Below are 11,641 nucleotides of genomic sequence, written 5' to 3'. Positions count from 1 at the left end.
ATGTAATTCATACATTCTAAAACAACCTTACCTAATTTTACATTTTAATACTGTTTTTGTAATAATTTGAAGAACACAACTTTCTCCTTTTTTCAAAGATCCATCACTACAGCAACAGGCGTTTTGTGAACTGTACGCGAGGCAGCAGCTCATTTTAGAAATCTGGAGTACCTGTAAGAAAAACCTCCAATCTGTGAAAATAAGGTCTTCAGTAGAGAATCCGTAGAGAGGGGAAAAGTGAAGCTGCTTTTTTTTTTTTTAATCTACCACAGTGGGGAATCTTTTGAAAAGAAAACAGGGTTCTTGTGAAGATGCAATCACTATTTCAGAAATGCAGATTCATGAGGGTTTTTGGGGGAAGTGCTACAAGATTGTGACTGGGAAGAGCTGACACTAAAAGAAAGGAATTGCAGCAACATGTAAGGATGTGTGAAAGGGACTTGTCGTTTTGTGTGGTTTTTCCAAACACATTTCGGATATAAGGCTAAAGGTTCATGCTGCTGCAGGTAAATCACAGCAATTTCAATAAAATGAAAGGTAAAGGTTGTGTGAGTGTTTATGGGTATGTGTTTGTGTCCCTGCGTTGTCACTCTGAAATTCCTCAGTCTGAATACAATCCACTCTCGGAGTGAAATAACTGAACCAAAACGGCCACAAGAGCCAGTGGTCATTTGATATTAACAACGTAGCAACAAGACAAATTTAAAGTGACGATTGTCATGTTATCAAAGAGGGGAAAGTATACAGCTGAATAGTTAGAACGTTTATTTTAACACCACTGACAATGCTTATTACTCGCTTTTCTGTGTCTCATTATGTGGTACGCGCTGCTGTGACAGTGCAGTGACGTCATCCTAAAGCTTTTTACCAGAATTCTCTTAAATTAATGCCATAGCACCACAACGATGAGCCCCAGCAGATCATGGAAATGTGGTCAGATGAATGCAGGCTCATTAAAACAACTTTTAACGTGATTCACATTGCTTCTCACACTGTTTTCTCAACAATCTGTCATTAACACTGATCATACTACTTACATAGCCGTAATATTGCAAGTAACCGCCTTGCAGCATGCTTCAACCGTACTAAAGTAGCAGTAAAAAGTGTTAAACCTGACGCTGGCGTTCAAACTTGGTCAGCAAAATATAAAGTTTCAATTAGTGAAACGATTCCAAAGCGCAGGACTTCCATTATTTCCACCTCTTGTTGCTTTTCCTCTCCCTCGACGGCAGCCTAAATACACCCTTAGTGAAGTCTTGTTCTGATGCTATGTAGGGATTGCAGCAATAAATCGTCAACGTAAATGTGCAAATTTGTGCATTTTATGCTTCCGCGTTCAAAACTCTTACGTTTAGCTACACAACTTTCTGAGACCATTTTCGGGTTCTACATACTAAACACACGACAATAGAACACACATTGAAAATTAAACAGGTTAAAGAGAAGAGAAGCCCGTCCCTGCTTGTTCAATGTGAACACCTCATGCTGAAAAGGCATTCTTGAACATGAGTCACATTCCCGATAAATGAAATCCTAAATATAGCTGTCCCCTTACACACATGTACACACATTTGGATGAATACACTTGAAGTAAAGTCCAGTTAAGTCATGATCCAAAAGAACTCAAGACTTTCAAGGTGGAGAGAAGAAAGTTCGGACAAAAATAAGTTTTCTCTGAGCCAAAGGCAGATGTTTGATTTTTCAGTCTTCTCATTTGTTATTGTATGTCATACTGTTTTTTAAAGTTATTGTACGGTAGCCGTGAACTTGTTGCACAGGGAGTTCAGTCTTCTGCTGTAGTTGGAGAAAGGGGGCTGGAAGTTGGGAAGCTGATCTGGGCTGTCAGCCAGTATCCTCCAGGCTACATGAAAAGCTGATCAACTTCTTGGTTTGGGTGCTCTGAGATTTCAACTGAGCACTGCTGAACAGGCTCCAGCCATGTAAGGAAAAATAAACCCGGTGACTCCAGCCAAGCGAGATGTACTCCACCGAGAGCCTCCAACCTGCATATCCTGGCTAAACAACCCAAAAATCAAACATTAGACCACACTTGAGATTTTGTGTTGTGGGAGCCGCCTGAAGGTGGATCCCTTTACAAAGAATTATTCAAAGACGTTTTTATTGGTTTTGGACTACATTAACCTCAAAAGTCCACTGCAGCGTTCCAGATCTTAAACTTTACTTTCTGCTTGAGATACATGCACAGTGCAGGTGTTTGATTAACAAGTACATAGAAAAAGAAATACTTTCACCTGTCAGCATTCTGGACCCCAAGTGTTTGGCAGGCACTTTAATCAGCCAAAGTAAATGTTGTCTCTGGATCCCCAAGGAAAATGGGTTCGGATGGGGGTGTTGCAGCCACTGACAGTGATGAGTCTCTTCTTTTTTTTTTTTTTTTGGCAGTTCCTGGTGGAGATGCAGTCATCACTAAATTTCCTAAAGGAGTCTCTGCAGTGCCACAGATAAGCTCCTGACACGCAGCCAGCCGTCTCACTCATCCATCTTCTCAAATAAAATCTACAGGGAAAAACGGGCAATAGGTGATGGAGATTGATTCAAAAGCAACACGAGCGGTAATCAATATGCTTCCCTGTGCAGCCAACTGATGTAAGGCTCCTCAAGCCACCCACTGCCAAAGCTCAGGTTACATTTGGGTGCCATCAGGCTGCTTGTAATTTATGATGAAGGTGTCATTCTTAGAGTTATATGGCTGAGGGAGCCCAGCTCACGAGGAAAATAAGAGCCTTTTCTACACAGAGGAAGAGCTGCTAATATCCACTTTACTTCTATCATGAAGTAATAGATTCATCCAAGGTTTCCTCATGGTGTGCAGTCGAAGGCTTTTGGAGGTTAATTACCAAATAATTTATTTCTTTAAGAAGGAAAATCTTGAAAGTTTTATACTAAATGCTTTTACTTGCCAGCAGTTAGATGAGGACTGGTAGACGTCTAAATAGCTATCTGGTTCAGCATCGGCTCAGGAGTCAGTTTTAAAAGCAGAAGTACAGAGGTGCCAATCTTGTTTTGTTTGGCCGAAGCAGGCTCCTGAGATGACACGGCGGTTAACTGTAACAATCGCTTAGAAAGACGGGCATTGTTCAGTATTCCCAGGGGATCTGTGCCCTTTGCCAAGAGCAAAAAAAGAAAAAAAAAGGTTGTTTATTCAGGTCTGTTGAAGGGCAGAGCGGGCTCCCAAAGGCACCGCAGTGCTCACTTTGTGTGTCAGAGTCCAAAACTCTGATCAGCTGTCACAGGACCTTATCTCCTTTGCTGCAGAGATCATATTCTTATTTGCTTCTGGGTTTCCAATGACATTCATGCCTCAGAATGTGAAAAGGATATTTTGAAATATCAAATTAAAAATATGGACTCACACTGGCCATGTTATTGGGAAACACCTATCCAACTGTTTGTTAATGCAAAGTTCTAATCAGCCAATCATGTGGCAGCAACTCAGTGCATTTAGGCCTGTAGTCATGGCTGAGACACACTTACATGCTTTGTATCAACGGTTCAGGCTGGTGGTGGAGGTGTGATGGTGTGGGGGATATTTTCTTGGCACAGTTTGGGCCCCATAGTATCAATTGATCATAGGTTCAACGCCACAGCCTACCTGAGGATTGTTGCTGACCATATTCATCCCTTTATGACCACAGTGTCCCGTCCTCTGATGGATACTTCCAGCAGGAAAGGCACCAAAGCAGTACTAACTTCTCCATTCAATTGATGCCAGCAGCTTTCTTCAAAGGATCCAATGTTTGTTTCAAGTCATAAACCCAAAGGGTCGAGTGTTAGCCAGGCACTAAAATATCTATAGACCACATTCTCCTTTTATTTACTACCAACTAACTAGTCTATACCCAGTAACTAAGCAACATTTTGTATATCCAAATAAAACTGGTTAGATAGTCTAAGATAACTTTGCCTCCTTTGGTAGAACATAATCTTCATTCTGGATAAGTTAATCAATATGGGTTATCTTTAGAGTTCTCAATACATTTATTAAATTCCATTATCTGTTATAATCTTGCCTTGGAAGCTGTGTTTGTGTTTTAGTCTAAACACTGATGTGACCATCTTATTCATCTTGTGGCCTAGTCACTGTTAGTTGTAGCACAAGAACCTTATTGATTACCGCAAACGTTCATATATTGTTGGTATATTTATACAGTGAGTGGCTTATCCATCCATCCATCTATCATCCATCCATCCATCATCCATCCATTAATGCAGCCATTCATGTATATGCATCCATCCATCCATCTATCCATCCATCCATGCATCCATTCATGTATATGCATCCATGCATCCATCTATCCATCCATCCATGCATATGCATCCATCCATCCAGCCATCCACCCATCCATCCTTTCATCTATCCACCCATCCATCCATTCATGCATATGCATCCATCCATCCATCCAGCCAGCCATCCTTTCATCCATCCACCCATCCATCATCCATCAATGCACATGCATCCATCCCTCCATCCATCCATCCATTCATCAATCTATCATCCATAATTGCATGTATATGCATCTATCCATCCATCCTTTAATCCAGGGGTCTCAAACTCGCGGCCCGCGGGCCATCTGCGGCCCGCAGGATGATGATTTGCGGCCCCCGTCTTCATATGAAAGATTACTGTTAGTGCGGCCCGCAAGGCTGATATGAATGACAGTTGCTGTGTGCGGAGCTGAATGAACCAATCACAGTGAGGTATAAGACTCTGGAGGCGGGACATCGGCAGTCTGTCCAGTGCCTCTGTCTATCATTCATTCCTTCCTCCAATCAGCTGGGCGGAGGAGGAGCCATGAAGCACCAAGCGCGATTTGCAGGACCCCGCGCGGGGAATTTGCTGCTCGCGGCTCGTCAAAAAATGTGTTTCTGTCGCCGCGTGTCGAAGGGGCTACCATCTCCGTCTGTGGATGTCTCTCTCAGAATGAATGAGAGACAGATATGATGTCGAGGAATACGTTTTTGATGTGCTGACTGTTCCTAACCAGAACTCCACAAGCTCAGAGCCACAGACCTGTAGCCCGGCTGTCAGACATGTGATCCTGAGCTTGGCTCGCACGTGCGCGCGCGTGTCTGTGACTTTCAAGGTTCACACACCGGCTGTGTCGGCGCGCATTCCAGTCCATGCAAACGCGATAGAAGTCCGATATTCTGCTACGCGCGTTTGAATAGAACCCCCGTGAAAGCAGCCCCCCCCCTCCCACATGCGCGCTGATGCAGCCGCCGCGTGCACGAGCACCCCACACCTCCAATGAATGGAAGACACATACAGACGTGGACAAAAGCGTTCATACCCCTCAGTTATAGAAGGAAAAACCCACAATTCTCACTGAAATCACTCAAAACTTCCAAAAGTAACAATAAATAAAACACCTGTGATGTCAATTAAAGGACACACCTGAGTTAATCATGTCACTCTGGTCAAATAGTTTTCAATCTTTCATTGAGGTACCATCATTTTTGTCCAGGCCTGTTTCATTTTTAAATAATTATGTTAATCAACAATTCAAAAGTGATGGCTGATTTTGGTTGTTTAATTTTCAATTTTTTTTTATTTATTGTTACTTTTGTAAGTTTCAAGTGATTTCAGTGAGAATTGTGGGTTTGTCCTTCTTTAACTGAGGGGTACCAACACTTTTGTCCACCACTGTAGGTCAGATTTATTTATTGTGAGGAGAGTTCTACAAAAATCTACATAAAATGAAATCCTTCAAAGATTTTCTCGTTACCGGGGCTTCTCTAACTCTGAAGGAGGATCTGTTAATACAGACATTTGAAACTGAACAAAAATAATGAGTTTTCTCTACTCAGTCAATATGTGGTTTCTTCAGTTGTCTGTATCTGTTGTTTGGTCATTATTATTATTTTATTTATTTAGTACTAATTTATTTGTGTTTTTTTTATTCATCTTTTAATGTACATGGTAAAAAACAAGAAAACAACAACAGAAAATTCTTTATAAAAACATTACACCTCAATTATGTAGTTTGAAATGGAGAAGGAAAAAGTTTAAAAAAACTTTTTTAATCCTAGCCCCTAGCAATATATCTTAAATTTAATCTTCAATATAAACTATTTCAGAAACAGACATTAACTACCCTTATTTTTTTATATTTATAAATCAACACGGACAAAGATCTATACACGTCGTTCATTATTTATTCATTATTTTGTGTTAAAAATAAAGATATTTAAGAACATTGGAATGTTTTCTCAGCGATTTTCTTGTGAAAATCCTGATGCGGCCCGGCCTCAACTAGACGCCGCCTGTAGTGGCCCCCGGCTGATTTGAGTTTGAGACCCCTGCTTTAATCCATCCATCCACCCATCCATCCATCTACCCTTTCATCCATCATCCAGCCATCTATTCATCCTTTAATCCATCCATCCACCCATCCATCCATCTACCCTTTCATCCATCATCCAGCCATCCATTCATCCTTTCATCCATCCATCCACCCATCCATCCAACCATCCAACCATCCACCCATCCATCCGACCATCCATTCATCCATCCATCCATCCATCCAACCATCCATTCATCCATCCATCCATCCATCCATCCTTTCATCCATCCATCCACCCATCTACCCTTTCATCCATCATCCAGCCATCCATTCATCCTTTCATCCATCCATCCATCCATCCAACCATCCACCCATCCATCCAACCATCCACCCATCCATCCAACCATCCACCCATCCATCCAACCATCCATTCATTCATCCATCCATCCAACCATTCATCCATCCAACCATCCACCCATCCATCCAACCATCCATTCATCCATCCAACCATCCATCCAACCATCCATCCATCCATCTTTCCAACCATCCATCCATCCACCCATCCATCTATCATCCATCCATCAATACATCCATCAATTTACTTTTAGTTACTTTTCTTAACCCCCTATGTCTCTTTGGGGTCACAGGTCTACCACAGTCTGTCTGGACTACTGTTGGGTGAAAGCGCGGCTCACCCTGGACAGGTTGCTAGTCTGTCTTAGGACACAAAATCACTCCCACACACACTCACAAATACACATGAGGGGTACTTTAAAGTAACTAAATAACCCATGAGACATGTTTTGGACTGTGTGAGGAAACCGGAGAGCCCGGAGGAACCCATGTGGAGAACATCCACAGAAAGGTCTAAGCTGGGATTCAAACAAGGACCTTCTTGCTGTTAAATGAGAGCATCCCATGAGCAGCACACACATTTACTGTTTTGTGTTGATATGGTATCCACTTGCAGCTTACTATCCATTCAGTCAAATGACCATCAGAACATTTAAAACACCATCATGCTTAATGCTTCTCATATTCATTTTATTTTGTTTTGTTAAATATTTATCTTCAGCTTGAAGTTGTTACTATTTAACAAAAAAAAATCATTTAAAAAGTTCATTTAATTCTTGTTCCATCTTAAAAGGATTACTGCTTGTGATTTCATGACCTCATCAAGCTCTTAAAATCAATAATCCTTCCCAAGTCATATTATTAGTGCTACTCATCGCCACATTTGAATTTTGAACAGTCGTCAAATTGTTTTGGCATATGCAAATGCCAAAAGGTTTTGAAGGTTTTTCTTCTATTTTCATCAGCAGCTGCAGCACTGTGGATGGGAGGTGGAAGAGGGCATTGTCAAAAGAAAAAAAAGGACCGAATATGTTCTTTTCAAGTGTTCCGGTCTTTGAATGTAATTTTGTCAGCACACTGAATAGAACACATGCCGAGGGTTTCTATTTTTTTTTTTTTTTCTGACCAGCAGCCTTCTCTTTTTCTAAGCCCTTAATGTGTTTCCTTTCATGTGTTCATTTCCATGTGGCCAAGCACTGTCACTGTGATGAATTGGTGCTGGGACTTCCCAATTGTTTTCCCTCGTCAGGGCAGTTTTCAGCAGCTCTCAACCTGGAGATCCCTCCTGTCAGAGGAGCGGTGGCGTTCCCGCGCTCTTCAGAAGCCTGACTGAAGGTTTTTGTCATTCTCATTGACTTGTAACCACCTGATTTCCCCAGAGCTTTTCTAATTAGAAACCCAAGAAATTGGAGCTGTTCACTTGAATTTCATTTAGGCACCTCAGAAAGCTTCAATGCCAAAGGAAATCATGGGACCGGGTCCAGCGTTTGACATTATTGGAAGGAAATGTATATTTTTAGAGGTGTCTGAATGTGTTCGAGTTTCATCCTTTAAGCTTTGATCAGTTTTTTGGGAAAAATATGTAACTATTGATTCTAAAAATTAGAAAAAACAATGTACTGCAATTTGAAGATTTAATGTAGCATAATGTTGCTCTGTGATAATTTGTTTCTCTTTATAGTACTGATCAGTGTTTCCTTCCTAACTGTTGCTGAATCTTTCAGTGAAGACTTGAATCCCACTTCTCTGCGTCAAACCCCACAGATGGTGACGCTGCTAACACAACCCCTCTGCAGCCGACAGCATTATCATCCAGCTGTCACATCCCACTTGACAGCGAGAAGAGGAAGTAGCGTGTGTGAAAAATACTTCAGATCAAATTCAATTCGTACATTTCCACAACAGTAATTACAGTAATAGTGTGATATTTCTCTTATTACATTTTCAAACCTTTAGAGAAAGGTTGTGCTTTGGGAATACAAAAACACAACTGTAGTGTGCACATTTTTCTGTAATATTATCACATTTAAATAAACCCAAAGAAATAAAAAAAGTCAATATTATCAAAGTATTTGATGTATTTTATGTAAATGACAAGGTGTAGTCATGACATGTGTGCAACCATATGCCCTGAACTCTTAGAATTAATTAGTATTAATTTATTTTGCAACCAGTAACAAAAACCTGTGTTGGTGACTTAAACGTACAATATGAGATCAGATGTTGGCATATTTAACAGAATCATTTGAAGTAATTTAAATAAAAGAACTGAAATTGTTTTGAAAGAAATGTAACTTAATATAACTTACTTTTGGATGTTTATTTTCAGTTTTTTTCTGTGCATTTCTTGTTCCATTGCTAAAACCTTGAATACTGAAGTATTTTTCTCCGGTGTTTGTGTTTTGTGTATGTGAATTAAATATTGAAACCTGTGTAGTACTTTCTGTCAGGAAATGTGGGCATGGAGGTCACAGCAGCAGAACACCTGAGGCTGACATGACAGAAAAAAAAGAATCTCGCTGAAATTGAAGGTGACAAAATGAAACTTGAATAAACAAACGCATAACATCAAAACATGCAAAAGGAAAGAGAAGACAGAGGATCTTGCGAGTAACAGCTTAGTCACAACTGCTTTTTTTAGTCCCATTAGTTGTAACTAGGTGTGTCAAATTTGTTATCTGCATTTTTCATATTATAAGATTTGTGATGAGCAACACTAGCTTATGATTGGATAAAAACCCAAAATTCAAACTCACTGACAATAAAAAAGAATCACAATTAAGAGAAAAAATGAATGAAAATGAACAATTAAATGTTGATCTAATGCCTTTAATTTTGAATACTGGATTTGGGGTGTCTACTGAAAGAACGAAAAGATGAAAAAAAAAAAAAAAAAATAGAGTTTATGTTGATGGTGTACACTGCTTTCACCCTTTTACTTATAAGACAGGGTCCAACATTGTGACCTCACTATTTATCAAAGATGTACTCCAAAGAAAATTGTTTTTAACCTGTTTTTGTAGCATTTTTCTCATAATTTAGGACGTATTTAAACATTAAGATTAAAATAGAATTTCTGAGTATTTATTCACTCAAATTGTCTCAAATCAGAGATAAACAAAAAAAAGGGCACTCTCTGTCGCTTATTTGACATACAGAACATGCATAGGGCAGGCCACAAGCTTCCTTCATCTATTAGTAAAAAATAGTTTGATGTACATCTTTGTTTTTCTCTACTGAGCTGGGATATGGCTCAAAACGGTACAGCGGGATAGCTCCAATATTGCTGGCCATTTTGGTTGCTATGCTAATATTAGCTTGGGGTTGGGAGAGGCTAAGCTAGTTGGAAAGAGACTCTCCTTTTTTATGGAAGTATTTTCATGAATCCCGTTCACAACTTCTCTGAAATGTTGATCTGAATGGATGATCTTGTTTGAGCATTTCTATGACCGTTCAAAAGATTCGATTCGTTCATGAAAAACACATCTCTATCCAAACAGGCACGGTGTGTGGGAATCACCTGTTCTTCCATCTGTTCTTTTCCATTTGCAGTGAAAGGTTCTACATGCAACTTTTCTTGTGTTACACGCCAACAGACTGCTTTTAGCGCTCAAGCTAATCCAGTTGATTTTCAAAATAAAAGTTTTCCTTCTCATAAAAAAAAAAAAAAATGGGTATAATTTATTGGTTCTTCTGCGGCCCGGTGGTTGGGTTATCCTGGGCATGTTTACATTAAAAGTGGGGTCATCTGGACCCCACAAGACAGCACGCTGAAACTTTTTTTTCCAAGGATTTTTTATCTTCACTGGTGTCCATGGCTGACATAAAATCATGTCCACCTTCGTTCACCTTTGTCATGTGAGGAATCACACATCACTGTCAAAATGGAATTTGTACTTTTTTTTTTTTTTTTCAAGGTAAATAAAACTCAACAAGCTTACGTAATTTTGACGAGGTGTGCTTTTATAGTGCTTATCTGAGCTCCTTGTTCTGGAATGCGACAATGTGAGTGGAAATTCTGAGGATCTTGAACTCCTAATGGGCGTAAGTTGGTAGCCTGTGACATGAACCTCAAAACACTGTCATTGCTTAGTATGGCCTGAAGCTTGTGAAAAGAAGTAGGGAAATACTTCAACAGAAACTGTTCTGTTTACTTCAACATTTTTCCAGTTTTCTTTTTCAATGGTTTGCATTTTTACTCCACCGCCACACTGACAAAAAAAAAAAAAGAAAAAGGTTGTGCTTCAGATGCGTCCTCACACTCACGGATCTTCCAATTTAGCTCGCTATCTGTGACAATTAACAGTCCCAGCTTATGTGTGATAAATTGCCTGCAGAAGAGAGTCATTTGTTACAACCTTATCTTTGAGGCTGCTGTTAAAAAGGGTGAATAATTCATTATCAGACAGCGCTGGAATAGAGTGGAAAGCAAACAAAGATTATGGATTCAGATGTGCTATCTCACTCTATTGACCAGAGCCACATAAATTATCGAGAAACTATTCTGGGCCCAAAGATAAGGTGGTTTAATCCAACAGAATTGAGGCATATTCCAAAAGTTTGGCATTTTTGATAAAACGAGAACATTTTAGGAGTTAATAAAAAAAGTTTTCTGCAATTTCTTTTTTGTGTGTGTGTATTTATATTTTATTAGTTTTTTTTTTTACTTTTACTGAACATCCCACAGAGACAAGTGAAAAAAAAATCATCAGAGTACATCCTGAGGCTACAATTTGAATCTGTGGTCCCCAAAAGATTTTATAAAACAAATGAGCAAAAATAAGCACAGTGCTAAAAGTGTATTTTATACACATTCACTCAACAAATTTGAACATATAAAAATCAAAAAACAAAGTCATTGTGCAAAATAAACAATGATGTTAAGTACTACAAAACACCAAAAAAAAAAAAAAATGCCACACATCATTTCACTATAGAAGCAAAATGATTGGCGTCCTAAATGTTTGTGCATCTTAAATTAA

This window comes from Oryzias melastigma, linkage group LG9, assembly GCF_002922805.2.
Source record: "Oryzias melastigma strain HK-1 linkage group LG9, ASM292280v2, whole genome shotgun sequence".
NCBI lineage: Eukaryota > Metazoa > Chordata > Actinopteri > Beloniformes > Adrianichthyidae > Oryzias > Oryzias melastigma.
Note: the sequence above shows the minus strand (reverse complement) of the source record.